Below are 15,495 nucleotides of genomic sequence, written 5' to 3' on the forward strand. Positions count from 1 at the left end.
GTCCACCTTTATGATGTTATTAATGTAGTTAACATTTCAATCTCCTTAATTTCAAGGGCCTATAATGCCATAAATCATGAAAAGACCAAGGGTTGTTGCCTTTCTTCCAACCTATTACAATCACTTTTGATCCTCAAGATCCTCAAAATAGAAGTACCTGTTATTTCTAATGATAATTCAACAATATATGAAAAGGGCCACCATAAATGATAAAAAGTGGCTACTTCAGCTAGAATTTTATTATATGACTTCTCATAAGATAATAAAATAATAAAATCAAGACAGGAATATTTTTGCCTCTGCTTCAGTAAAACATCAAATGACAATGCATAGAAACTGATATTACATCAAAAGCCAACAGAGAATATTTGGGAATGATGCTTCATAATATTTTTATAGCATTGATCACTATGTGACAGGCTATTGGTAAGATTAGAATGTTTTGCAAAAGTATAGAATTTCAGAGGAAAACCCTATAAATGTACAATGTAATTAAAAGTAACTTTTTGATAAAGAGATAGATAGTAAAAGATTATTTCAAATAGCATTAAGAACATTGGAGTGGAGGAATGACTAGAATAAAACCCAGTAAGAACTGAAACAGAAATAAACACATTATAATTTCTTCCTCTACTGAAGAACGCAGATCTGCACTGGCCTAAGGGAGCTCAGGTGAGATTGCCCAAGACAGATATAATGAGATATTTTATTTCCACGGAAACTTAAACCCAAATAGTTATGATAAAAATGCACATGATTTTGAAATTTGTGTTTCTTAAGATGACCAGTGCCCAGAAGAACACATAATAGATGAAGGAGAACTTCTGCGATTCAGCATCATATTTGTAAAAATGTCTCGCTGCAACTAATCATATATGAGAGGTTGTTGACACAGTCTTATAAACTGGGTTTATAATACAGTCTTATCAGCAGGGTAGACATAGACATGGGTTTTGTAAAGAACAGTGAAAACAATCATGAAAACAAAGAAATTTACTCCCTTTCTTCACTGAGGACAGTATCATTGATGTTGCTTTACTATGAAACATGGCATCCTGATGAAAAACAAAATTCAGGCACATGAAAATAAATCTCTCTTACAATTGCACATTTTATTAATAAGGCTTTGTTTTTTATTTAGACTATATAATCCATTCCAGCAAGTTGAAGCAGAAATCAGTTTATTAGAGAACATTTCAATTTACAAATTATATACCCTAACACAAGAAATTTTTTAAAATTCCAATTATATTCTAGGACTTTTTCAGGAGAAATTGTATGTTGCTGTTTGTCTTCACAAAGTCCAGATCTGTGAACAGCTGCTAAAGAAAAAGCAAATAAAATGCCTTTATGGTCATGTTTGTTAAAGGCCCTTTCCCTTCCAGGTTTTTTTTATTTATTTATATTTATTTATTTATTTGTGTGTGTGTGTGTGTGTGTGTGTGTGTGTGTGTGTGTGTGTGATACTGGGGATGGAATTCAGGGGCATTTTACCTCTGAACTACACCTCCAGCTCTATTTATATTCTTTATTTAAAAACAGGGCCTCACTGAGTTGCTAAGAGCCTCAGAAGTAGCTGACACTGGCCATGAACCAAGTTCCTCTTGTCTCCCCTTTCCAGTTCTTTATGTATGTGCATGCTAGGAAATTTCTAAACTCATTTAGAGCACTATCTGAAAAATATAGAGATGTAGTCTGTGAGTACATCCATGAAAATAAGTCAAGTCAATTGACTGTTAACTGCTGCAAGAATAGGTGACAAAGATCTCCCATTGGATAGGCTCTCTCTTTAGACTCTTGATGGTTTCCTTGATAAATAGAAACTTTAAATTTAATACCATCCCTTTTATTAGTTCTTGTTTAAATTTCCTTGCTTTGGATATCTTATTAAAATTTCTACCTGTGCCTATACATTGAAGTAATGGACTTATGTCCTCCTCTACTAATTTCAAAGTCTCTGGTATAATTTTAAGGTATTTGACTCTTGTGTTGGGTAAGAAGTAGAGATTTAATTTTACTTCTCTACAAGTAGAAAACCAGTTTCTTCAACATCATTCGTTGAAAAGGCTGTCCTTTCTCAAACATGTGTGTTTAAAACCTTTGTTGAAAATCAGTTGACTATAAGGGTTTGCATTTATTCCTGTACCTTCTATTTGGTTCCATTGGTCTACCTGTCTGTTTTTGTGTCAATACCAAGACTTAACATTAAAAAATAGCAATCAAGAAATGAGCAATTGATCTGGATAGACACTTCACAAAAGAAAAAATAGACATGGCCAATAAATACATGAAAAGTGTTTAACATAATTAGAAATCAGGGAGATGCAAATCCAAACTTCACTAAGAGTTTATCTAACCCCATTCAGAATGACAATCATCAAGATGTCTAAAAGCAATAAATGCGATAAGAGAGATTATAAATTACTAACAGTCCAATAATTATGTATTTTATTTTATACTGTTTTATAGTAAGCCTCTGCTATATTAAGATTTTAAATTTTCTCCAAATGCCCATTTGTTAAAAGCTTGGCCCCTTGGGCAGCACCATTACATATGATGGAAACATTTAGAGGTCATTCCTAAACTGGGCAGAGTGTTGCACACCTGTATGCACACTTGTGAGGCTGAGACAAAAGAATTACAGCTTACTCAGGAGCTTAGATGCTTAGCAACATAGCAAGACTTGGTATAAAAATAAAAGATAAAATAGGGTTAAGGGTAGAATGTCCCTGGATTCAACCACTACCCCCAAAAAAGAGGTGATTCCTGGTAAGAGGAATCAATATCAAGACTACCTCCAAGCTATATCCCTAGTCCTTTATTATTTTTATTTTTAATCAGTATCTTGATAGGTTGCTCAGAGTCTCACTATGTTGCTGAGGCTGCCTCCAACTTGAAATTCTTCTGTCTCAATTCCAAGTATTGGGATTACAGATGTTTGCCACTGTGCCAAACTATTTTGTACTTATTTTTATACTAAACCCACAGCATTCTATGATTCTATGTCTGACCTATATTCCAAGGCTTTTTTGAAAATCCAACCATATTAATATTTTACCTGGCTGTATAAAAAGTTTATTTTTTAGTTAATGGATAGAATTGCTAAATCTGAAGACCAAAGATTATTCATACCAAATTATTGTTTTATTACTTTTCACAGAAGTAATGGCAATATTTTCATTGTAGACAATATGTGGTCATTTATAGTTGATTTAGTTTATGCTATTTTCAACCAAACAACTGCATTTTTATATTCAAAGTTATTTGTTTCTGGAATGAAATAACATAATGCATTCTACAACATAATGTGAGGTATATGGCATAAACTTAAAACTTCATAGCATCTGAGTAAACATTTGAGAACAAATAAGTTAAATTCATAATCTTTATTTTTTTCTGTGGTGCTGGATATTGAACCCAGGGACATCCTACCTCTAAATTACATTCTCAATCTTATTTTATTTTAGTTTTATTGGGTAAGTGTCTCCCTAGGTTGCTTAGAGTCTTACTATATTGCTGAGGTTGGTCTTGAAACTGTGATTCTCCTGTCTTGTCCTTCCAAGTACTTGGATTGCAAGCATGTGCTAATATGCCAGGCTAATACAGAATCATTAAAAAAAAGCAAAATTAAATTTAAAAGACTGGTGTATTCAAGCCTTACCTGAGTTATTCACAAGTCCCTGATGCTTATTTCTACTTGAAAACCACCCTACCTATTCTTTCACATATGAAGCATCCTCTTTATTGAGCACTGAGAAAACTCACTTCTCATACTCACCCTGCTGCAATCCAGCACAGAAATTATTGTTTAGATTAAAATGTCACTTCTGGACCTGATGAAAAGCAGTCATGTGCCTTTACTTACACAGGAAAAAAAATACTTTATGTACAAAACTGAGAAGTGGAACACAATAGTTATTTTTCCCCCCAGAATTGTAATTACCTTATGCCTTAGGCTCCTTGCATCATTTTCCTTCTTCTTTGTCTATACTACTGTAATCCTTCACTATTAGTGAAAAGTCTGAAAATGGCAGTCCTAACTGACTGTAAAAAATGCTTTATAGTCAGATAAAATGTTATTTTTTTACATTTTTCTTGTATTGCATTTTTTATTGGTGCATTGTAGCCATACATCTTAATGGAGTACAAGATGGTAGAGACAGACATGCATATATCACCCAATTAACCCTAGCCCAATTCCCACCTATTTTCTCCAAACTCCTCTCTCATGTTTGGCTTAGTTATTGACATTGATATGTTTGTAAATTTTTATCATACACATTAGGTAATTTCTCTGTTCTCCCTCCTATGCCCCTCAGTTAGGTCACTTATGTGCTCATCTATGGTTTCTCCTTCCTTGTCTAGAGTTACTCCTATGAACTATTTTCTCCATAATTTTCCCATATTAGAGAGAACATCTAATTTCTTAATTTTTTGGCTGACTAATCTCACTTAGCATAATATTGTGAAGTTCCATTTTTTTTTTTTTTTTTTTTTTTTTTTTGCGGGTCTGGGGATGGAACCCAGGGGCATTCAACCTCCAGGCAGCACCTCCTGCCCTATTTTTTATTCTTTATTTTGAAACCAGGTCTCACTGAGTTGCAGAGGGCCTCACTAAGTAGCTGAGGCTGGCCACGAACTACGATCCTCTGGTCTCAGCCTCCCAAATGCTGGGATTACAAGTGTGCACCACCACGCTCGGCTTCCATTCATTTTTTTTCAAATGACATAATATTTTTTCTTTATGGCTGAGTAAAACTTTTTTTTGGTTATTTTTTTGGTTTTTTTTGGTGGTACTGGGGTTCCTGGAAGCCCTTCTACCTCTGGGATACACTCCCATGGGCTACACTCCCAGACCTATTTTTTAGCTTTTTTATGTGGAAAGGGGGTCTCTTAAGCCATCGAGGCTGGCTCCAAACCAGCGTGATCCTCCTGTTTCCACCTCCCAATCACGGGGATTACAAGCATGCGCCACCATGCCTGGCAGAGTAAAATGTTATTGTATACATATCCCGTAGTTTTGTAATCCATTCATCACGATGTAGGGGTGTAGTTCAGAGAAATTTTCTCTATTCCCTTCCTGAGATGGCAACACACCAGAATAATGCGCTACTACCAGCACTACTACTACTACTACTACTACTACTACTACTACTACCTACCTACCACTACTGATAAAAATAATGGATGTTTGTTTTTCCTACTCTTAATTTTTTTATAAAAGTTCTCATTTTGAATATGTATCTGACTTCTAATTAGAATTCATTTCTTAACTCATTCCATTGGCAATTTTGTTTATGAGAAATCCTATCTTGGTAGCTGGAGAAATAAAAACTGGACATATTTGTGTATTAATTATTTTATATCTACTGAGAAGCCTCCCAGAATGTTATGCTTCACAGTGTATGTAAATGTAAAACAGCTTTTCTTTCTGAGGCAGCCTAGCTGCTTCTGGCTAGCACCTCCTCAGCAAATCTCACAGGCAGATGTTGCCTTCCACTTTTAACACAAGAAGCTCTGAAGATCTTCCTCCTGTCATCTTAAACTATGACAGACTCAGCCTTTTAACAACGAATACAAAAACTCAAACAGCTTTATTTACCACAGAATATTCTGGAGTGCTGGGGGCTGAGGAAGTCCACACAGTCTTTAATTTGAGCCAGCTGTGAAGCTTCTAGAGAATCCCTCTGCAACCAGAGCTGGCCTAAGATTAAGCCAAGCAAAATGCCTGAAGAAATGCTGAATAGGTCTGATACAAATTACACTGTCCTGCTGATTTGAAAGTGCACATTACTGGAGTCATTAGCCATAATCATCCTCAATTACAAGCACTGTAAGTGTGCTCATGGCAGCCCATTAAATGCTGCCATTGTTTGCTGGGGATGTCCATAGTCCCTACAAATATCCCTTCCCCTTAATACAAAAAGTCCCTCATCTCTGCTCTTTGCCTCTCTCCTGCACTTTTCCCAGTTTCTCAAAGTTTATTTCCCAAATTATGAAAACAATTTTTTGTTTTTATCTGACAAATCATTATTGTTAAATATATTTCTTCCCAGTATTTGGAAGGTTGAGAAAGGAGGATCACAGATCTAAGCAAAGCGTGGTAATTTAGTGATAAATAATTAGGGCTGGGAGTGTAGCTCAGAATGCTCTGGATCAGTCCTCAACAACACACACACACACACAAACACAAACACACACACACACACTATATATATATATATATATATATATATATATATATATATATATATTCAGATATATCTCTATATATTATGCATATATAATATAAGTGTATATCTAAAAATACATATATATTTCCCATTAGTTCAGGTTATAGCATGTATATTAGTTATGGAAAAAATTTTAATTACCTCTAGCTCATCCTATAAATTTGGTCATTTTATTTTTTTTTTTAATTTTTTTTTCTTTTACAGTGAGGCTGTTTATTAAGTAAAGATCATCTATGTCAATGTTTATATTTACTTGTTTCAAAAATAAAATTTTATTTTATTTTATTTTATTTTATTTTTTTAATTAATTTATTTTTTAAATTGGTGCATTGTAGTCATATATCAATCACATTGGAGTACAAGACTTGAGAGGATATACAAGCACACATCATCCAATTAGCCCTCCTCCAGCCCCCGTCCCATTCCCTCCCCCTCCCTCCATCCCACACTTCTTTGGTGATTTACTTTGATACATTTGTTTATGTACCTCCTGCATTTTAAAGAGGCTCCGTCCACCAGTATTACATACCCTCTGATTGATCACATTAGTTGCTTCACTATAGGGCCCTTTCTATAGCTCAACCTCTTCCTGTTGCCCTTTTCCTCCTAGTTATTGCTGATTAAGAGAAGCGTCTGATTTATATTTTCTGCGATATTTCTCTGTGCATGCTGCGTTGCAAGTACCAATCCCACTCTTGATGGTCCCAGTAGTGGCCTGGCTACTCAGTGGACTGATCCAGACCTCGCTGGCTCACGCAGCGGCCTTGCCTCATGGGAGGACCCAGTTCTGGTCTCGCTGGCCCCTGAACCGGTCAAACCCCTAAGCTGGCTTTGGTCCCGACCTTGGAGGCCGCAGGAGTGAACTTGCCTCACGCCAGGCTCCGATGCTGGCCATTGGCCCCTGCACCGGTCTAACCCCTTGGCAGGATTCCAATCCCGGCCTCGGAGGCCCGAACACTGGTAATGCCTCACGGCAGGCTCCGATGCCGGCCTCACTGGCCCCAGCACCGGCCTAACCCCTTGACAGGCTCTTATCCTGGCCTCAGAGGCCCCAGTACCGGCCTTGCCTCACGGCAGGCTCCGATGCCGGCCTCGCTGGCCCCAGCAGCGGCCTAACCCCTCGGCAGGCTCCGATCCCGGCCTCAGAGGCCCCAGTACCGGCCTTGCCTCATGGCAGGCTCCGATGCCGGCCTCGCTGGCCCCAGCACCGGCCTAACCCCTCGGCAGGCTCCGATCCCGGCCTCGGAGGCCCCAGCACTGGTCATGCCTCAAGGCAGGCTCCGATGGCGGCCTCGCTGGCCCCAGCACCGGCCTAACCCCTTGGCAGGCTCTTATCCTGGCCTCGGAGGCCCCAGTACTGGCCTTGCCTCACGGCAGGCTCCGCTGCCGGCCTCGCTGTCCCCAGCACCGGCCTAACCCCTCGGCAGGCTCTTATCCTGGCCTAGAGGCCCCAGTACCGGCCTTGCCTCAAGGCAGGCTCCGATGCCGGCCTCACTGGCCCCAGCACTGGCCTAACCCCTCGGCAGGCTCTTATCCTGGCCTCGGAGGCCCCAGTACCGGCCTTGCCTCACGGCAGGCTCCGATGCCGGCCTCGCTGGCCCCAGCACCGGCCTAACCCCTCGGCAGGCTCCGATCCCGGCCTCGGAGGCCCCAGCACTGGTCATGCCTCAAGGCAGGCTCCGATGCCAGCCTCGCTGGCCCCAGCACCGGCCTAGCCCCTTGGCAGGCTCTTATCCTGGCCTCGGAGGCCCCAGTACCGGCCTTGCCTCACGGCAGGCTCCGATGCCGGCCTCGCTGGCCCCAGCACCGGCCTAACCCCTCGGCATGCTCCGATCCCGGCCTCGGAAGCCCCAGCACTGGTCATGCCTCACGGCAGGCTCCGCTGCCGGCCTCGTTGGCCCCAGCACCGGCCTAACCCCTCGGCAAGCTCTTATCCTGGCCTCGGAGGCCCCAGTACCGGCCTTGCCTCACGGCAGGCTCCGATGCCGGCCTCACTGGCCCCAGCAGCGGCCTAACCCCTCGGCAGGCTCCGATCCCGGCCTCAGAGGCCCCAGTACCGGCCTTGCCTCACGGCAGGCTCCGATGCCGGCCTCGCTGGCCCCAGCACCGGCCTAACCCCTCGGCAGGCTCCGATCCCGGCCTCGGAGGCCCCAGCACTGGTCATGCCTCAAGGCAGGCTCCGATGCCGGCCTCGCTGGCCCCAGCACCGGCCTAGCCCCTTGGCAGGCTCTTATCCTGGCCTCGGAGGCCCCAGTACCGGCCTTGCCTCACGGCAGGCTCCGATGCCGGCCTCGCTGGCCCCAGCACCGGCCTAACCCCTCGGCATGCTCCGATCCCGGCCTCGGAGGCCCCAGCACTGGTCATGCCTCACGGCAGGCTCCGCTGCCAGCCTCGTTGGCCCCAGCACCGGCCTAACCCCTCGGCAAGCTCTTATCCTGGCCTCGGAGGCCCCAGTACCGGCCTTGCCTCACGGCAGGCTCCGATGCCGGCCTCGCTGGCCCCAGCACCGGCCTAATCCCTCGGCAGGCTCTTATCCTGGCCTCGAGGCCCCAGTACCGGCCTTGCCTCAAGGCAGGCTCCGATGCCGGCCTCGCTGGCCCCAGCACCGGCCTAACCCCTCAGCAGGCTCTTATCCTGGCCTCGGAGGCCCCAGTCCCGGCCTTGCCTCACGGCAGGCTCCGATGCCGGCCTCACTGGCCCCAGCAGCGGCCTAACCCCTCGGCAGGCTCCGATCCCGGCCTCAGAGGCCCCAGTACCGGCCTTGCCTCAAGGCAGGCTCCGATGCCGGCCTCGCTGACCCCAGCACCGGCCTAACCCCTCAGCAAGTTCCGGACCCGACCTCGGAGGCCCTAGCACAAGCCTTGCATCATGGCAGGCTCCAATGCCGGCCTCGCTGGCCCCAGCATCGGTCTAACCCCTCTGCAGGTTCCAATCCCGGCCACGGAGGCCTCAGTAGTGGCCCTGCCTCACAGCAAGCTCCGATGTCGGCCACTGGCCCCGGCACCCGCCTAACCCCTCAGCAGGTTCCGATCACAGTCTCTGTGGTTAGTATTTCAAAGGTTCCAGTTGTAATGTATCAGATCTCTGCCTCCCCCGAATATTGGCCACTGGCATTGCCACTGCCTCCACCGTTTCAAATCCTTCCCAGGCTCTTTTTCCACTCTGAATGTTGTCCAGTGTTCCTAAGCATGCGTGATGGTAGCATTCGACATTTGGTGTAATTTCTCCAAAAAAATAAAGTTGGTAAGATCCGGTTTCTGCTTCTCCTGAATACAAGTCTCTACCACCATCACGAAGAACTCTTTCAGCACCGCATTTCTCCTTGGTCTCCGCTAAACTCTCTCCTTTTATGTGATGTCTGAGATTCTTAACAATATAGAGAAATAGCAGTCCTCTTTCATGGCGAATTTTTCCATAAGTTCCATAAGTTCCATAAGTTCCATAAGTTCCATAAGTTCCATAAGTTCCATAAGTTTTGTCTGCACCTCAGTGTCCTGGCATCCATAACGGCTTTCTTACCACCTCTCCGATATTTTTCTTTATCTTTTTCTGTTCTGGGCCCGGTTTCTCCAGGGGTCTGGCGTGCTACTCGCAGTTTGGCCGGGACCCAGAGTCCCGCGATCCGGGCCCCAGCTGGCGTGCCCTGTGCTCGACCCCCGCCCAGAACCCAGCGTCTTACTGGGCCTTGTTTCTCCAGGGGTCTGGCGTGCTACTCGCAGTTCTGCCTGGGGCCCAGAGTCCCGCGACCCGGGCCCCATCTGGCGTGCCCAGCCTGCGACCCCTGCCCAGAACCCAGCGTCTTACTGGGTCTGGTTTCTCCAGGGGTCTGGCGTGCTACGCGCAGTTCGGCAGGGGCCCAGAGTCCCGCGACCCGGGCCCCATCTGGCGTGCCCAGCCCGCGACCCCCGCCCAGAACCCAGCGTCTTACTGGGTCTGGTTTCTCCAGGGGTCTGGCATGCTACGCGCAGTTCGGCAGGGGCCCAGAGTCCCGCGACCCGGGCCCCATTAGGCGTGCCCCGCCCGCGACCCCCGCCCAGAACCCAGCGTCTTACTGGGCCTGGTTTCTCCAGGGGTCTGGCGTGCTACGCGCAGTTCGGCCCGGGGCCCAGGGTCCCGCGACCCAGGCCCCGGCTTTTGTGCGCCGCGCGCAACCCCTGCCCAGAACCCAGCGTCTTACTGGGCCTGGTTTCTCCAGGGATCTGGCGTGCTACTCGCAGTTCTGCCTGGGGCCCAGAGTCCCGCGACCCGGGCCCCATCTGGCGTGCCCAGCCCGCGACCCCAGCCCAGAACCCAGCGTCTTACTTGGCCTGGTTTCTCCAGGGGTCTGGCGTGCTATGCGCAGTTCGGTCTGGGGCCCAGAGTCCCGCGACCCGGGCCCCATCTGGCGTGCCCAGCCCGCGACCCCCGCCCAGAACCCAGCGTCTTACTGGGTCCGGTTTCTCCAGGGGTCTGGCATGCTACGCGCAGTTCGGCAGGGGCCCAGAGTCCCACGACCCGGGCCCCATTAGGCGTGCCCCGCCCGCGACCCCCGCCCAGAACCCAGCGTCTTACTGGGCCTGGTTTCTCCAGGGGTCTGGCGTGCTACGCGCAGTTCGGCCCGGGGCCCCTAAATTTGGTCATTTTAAAAACATAATTACCAAGTTATTGTGCAATGAGATCATAAAATTCAGATTGCAAAATTGTAATAAAAGAGGAAAATATTGAAGATGTGTGATTTGTGATTAATAACTATCATATTGTAACCTTTAATTATCAAAATGTATATGCCTAAGCAAGATTAGGGGGACTTATAAATAAATGGCTGTATGAATGCTAATTGTTTCTACCCATGCTTCCTCATTCTCTTTTATTCTGTAATATCATCTATGTATCTCTGAATTTATCTACCTATTTATCTAGCTAGCTACTATGTGTTGAATGCTCCTTCTAAAATCATGCTGAAATTCAGCTATTGTTATAAAAGTGTGAAAAGCTGGATCATTATGAGGTCAGTAGCCCATAAGGTCTCCAACTTGGATTTAATGACATAATAAAAAGGGCTTCAGAAGTGGGCTTTCTCTCTTGGATTCTTATGCAGAAGAACATTCCCCCTTTCAGAGAGTACAATATTCAGCACATTATCAGTATATAATCTAGAAAGTAGAGACTGTACCATTAGAGACATCAAAACTGAATTTGGATTTTGCAGAATCATGAAAAAAAATTATATCATTTGTAAATTACCCAGCCTGTGCCATTCTCTTATAGCAGCACAAAAGAGGCTAAGACAGCATGCATTGTGTACTTTACATACTATTCAAAGTAAGCACAGATTTTATATCTAAATACTCTATTTCTACATACTTTAGCATACTTGTAAGTTCAGTAAATTTTAAAAACAGGATATTCCCTTACATAACCAGAATATAATAATCAAAAGCAGAAAGATAATACTTATAAAGCAGAATTATGCAATCTAAATGCCTTATTCAGATTGTGTCAACTCTGCTAGTAATATTCTTTTCTATTCTAGGATTTAGCTTATGATGACACATTAAGTTTTCAGTTCTGTCATGCTTAATTTTACATTATGTTATAAGGGAGTTTGGGAGAATCATCTTGGAGAAAGTCCCTCATTCTGAGTTTGACTAATGGTTTCTAAGTATTGGGTGCAAGTTAAACAATAATTTTTGCTGGATTATACCCACTGTATTTAGATGCCATTATTCAGTTACTCATTTATTCATTCATTTCATATGTAATTCTCTGTGTTATGTTCTGTTTCTATCATTGCAGCTAGCCCTTATGTTCTTTTGATATTTTCCATTATTTTTTAGCTTCTCTTCACTTTCTAACATCAGAGAACATCCCAAGGTCATGTTGTTCTTCTTATGTTTTGGTCCTGAATCAGCAATATCCACAAGAATTCCTATGCACCTTTTATTAGAGAATGGCATTTAGAAACAAAACCTTGGGTGTGGGGTTTGCTCAGAGGCACTAAGGTGTCAGTACGTTACAGCTCTCTTAGAATTAGAAATTATATTTACATATATATGTACATCACATGAATTTCCACATCTATCTTCATATCTAGCTGTTTTTATATTAAAACCTATGAGTTCATACTGATGTTCTAATTTTTAATGTACCTTTATAAAATTCATTTTTATATTTACCTTTTCAATATTTATAATTCCTATTTCTAAGAAGGGGATATTAGATTTCTCCCCCAATATTTTTATAATTTCCCTACTAAATTCAGAAGTTCTCTTCCATACCATTGTAAAAGTATTCATATCTTCCCTGTATTATTTTCCTGAGTTCAAGCAACTCTTTTGAATTGTATTAAATTTCAAGATACCTGGTTTAATATTGTTTTATGTGAATACTTCTTGCATCCTTATAGTTCATTTATTTTGGAGTTTTGTTTTGCAATTTTCTTCTGTTCTTCTTTAATATCACCTTCATTTGGGGAAATTTTAGATAGCTGAAATGTTTTAAATTTTACTTTAAATTTTTATTAGTAGGTTTTAATAAAGTATTCACTTTACTTTTACTCATTTTTTTAGGTTCAATGTTGTTCACAGTATTCTTAGTTCAATGATATATTTTGTCGGTGGAAGAGACTAATATTTCTTTAATGGATGAGAGATAAAGGAATTTAATAAGAAATAAAAAGAAAAGAGAAATAAAGAAAAAAGTGAAGGAGAGAAAGAAGGGAAAGAAATATTGGTTTGAATCTTTTAAGGTCCTAAGAATTCCTGTGAGGAGGTATTGGTGATTGAAAACAGGTGTGTCTACCTATAAACTAGCCCCCCACACCTTTTTCATTTTTTATTTTGAAACAGGATCTCTTTAGGTTGTGGAAACTGGCCTCAAACCTGTGATACACCTGTCTTAGGCTCTGTGGTATTTGGATTATGGGGATTCACAACCATGCCTAGATTTAAGTATCCACTTTTACCTTTTATTTTTCAAAACTTTTTATTGGTGAATTATTGTAGCTATACATATTAATAGAGCACAAGATGAAAGAGGCATACATGCACACATCATTCATTCTGTTCTTCCCCATTTTCCATCTGATTCCCTTCCCCTCCCTCCTTCTCATATTTGGCTAAGTGATTGATATTGATATGTTTGTTTATGTACATCATGTACATTAGAAAATTTTCCTCTTACCCCTCCCATCCCACTCAGTTAGGTTGACTTATTTCCTCATCTATAGTATCTCCTTTTTCATTTAGACTTTCTTCTATGACCCATTTTCTCCCTAGTTTCTCAATATTAGGGAGAGCATCCAATTTCTTATTTTTTGTGACTGACATAATGTACTCCACCATTTCCCAGTAAATTACAAAATTATGCTTCACTTTATGGCTGAGTAAAATTCCATTGTGTACATATGCCATAGTTTTGTAATCCATTCATCTTTTGATGGACATCTTGGCAGGTTCCATAGTTTGGCAATGATGAATTGTGCAGCTATGAACATAGATAGGCATGCATTAGTTTGGTATTGATTCTTTTGGGTAGATACCCAGAAGTGGTATTGGTGGATCACATTTTAAGTTTGTTCTTATTCTTCTGAGGATCCTCTATATTGTTTTCCAAAGTTTTTTCACTAATTTGCAATCCCACCAACAATGTATTAAAGTTCCCACTTCTCCACATCCTAGACAGCATTTGTTGTTTTCTGTGTTTTAAAGATAGACATTCTAGTTGATGTTTGGTGGAATCTGAGTAATTTTGATGTGCATCTCTCTGATTGCTAAAGATGTTGAGTGTTTTTTTATATATGTATTGCCCATTTGAGATTCTTCTTTTGAGAAGTGTTTATTTAGTTCAGTGCCCATTTTTTATTGAGTTGTTTACTAAGTGGTTAATCCCTTGAGTTCTCTGTATATTCTAGATATAAGTCCTGAATTGAAGAAGTAGTTGGAAATATTTTCTCACTTTCTGTAGGATCTTTATTGAGGTTCTTGATAGTTTCCTTTATAGTACAGAAGCTTTTCAGTTTTATGCAATCCCATGTATTGATACTTCTTTTAATTTCTTGTGCCTTTGTAGTCTTGTTGAGAAAGTTTTTACCTGTGCCTATGTGATTAAACTGTTGGGCCTATGCTCACTTAAAGAAGCTTCAGAGTCAAGTCTCCCATTTGATTTCCAAGTCTTTGATCCATCTTGAATTGACTCTTGTGCAGGGTGAGAAAGTGGGGCTAATATTGAAAATGTCAGTACATTGACTGCCATTTTCAAAAAGATCCACAAAAAAAATTAAATTAAATAAAAAATCTGGGGTTCACTTCCATTATTCTGTATATGTTTAACCAGTTTTGCCAACACAATTTGTTGAACAGGCCTTTTCCAGTGTATTTTTTGTCCACTTTGTCAAAAATCAATTGGTTGTAAGTATGCAGATTTGTTTCTGAGTTTTCTAGGTATCTATTTTTGTACCAGTACCATGCTACTTTTATTACTATGGCATTGTAGTATAGTTTAAAGTCAGTTATTTGATTCCTTCTGCATGGTTATTCTTGCTGAGAACTACTTTGGCTATTCTGGTTTTGTTGTTCCAAATAAATTTAAGGATTGATTTTTTTTATATATTTGAGAAATACCTTGGTAAATTAACAGGTAATGCATTAAATCTGTATTGAATCAGTATTGAGCCTTTGGGAAGTATGGACATTTTGATGATATTTATTCTGTCTATTCAAAAACATGGAAGAACTTTTCATCTTCTAAGGTCTTTTTTATTTATTTTTTAATGTTTTATAATTTTTAAAATTTGTAAGCATAACTTCTTTATGAGTTTGAGATATGTTCCTTCTATTCAGTTCTCTGCAGTGCTTTTAGTATAAATGAATGTTAATTTTTTTTTCAAATGCTTTTTCAGCATCAATTGAATGATTATGTAATTTTTGTTTCTGATTATGTGATGAATTATAGGGGTTGATTTACATATGTTAAACCAGCTTTGCATTCCTGGAATGAACCCTACTTGGACATGATATATGATTTTCTTAATGTGCTTTTGAATGTGTGTTGCTAATATTTTGGTTAGCAGTTTTGCATCCAGGTTTATCAACAATATATCTTATAGTTTTCTTACCTTAAGCTGTCTTTATTTGGTTTTGTATAAATGTGATATTGGCTTCATTAAATATATTTGGAAGAATCCCTTTTCTTTCTATTATATGAAACTGATTGAAGTGCATTGTAATTATCTCTTCTGTAAAGGTTTTATAAAATTTACTTGGAAAATTATGTTTCTGGGCTT

The sequence above is a fragment of the Muscardinus avellanarius genome (genome assembly GCF_963383645.1).
Source record: "Muscardinus avellanarius genome assembly, chromosome: 17".
NCBI classification, from domain to species: domain Eukaryota; kingdom Metazoa; phylum Chordata; class Mammalia; order Rodentia; family Gliridae; genus Muscardinus; species Muscardinus avellanarius.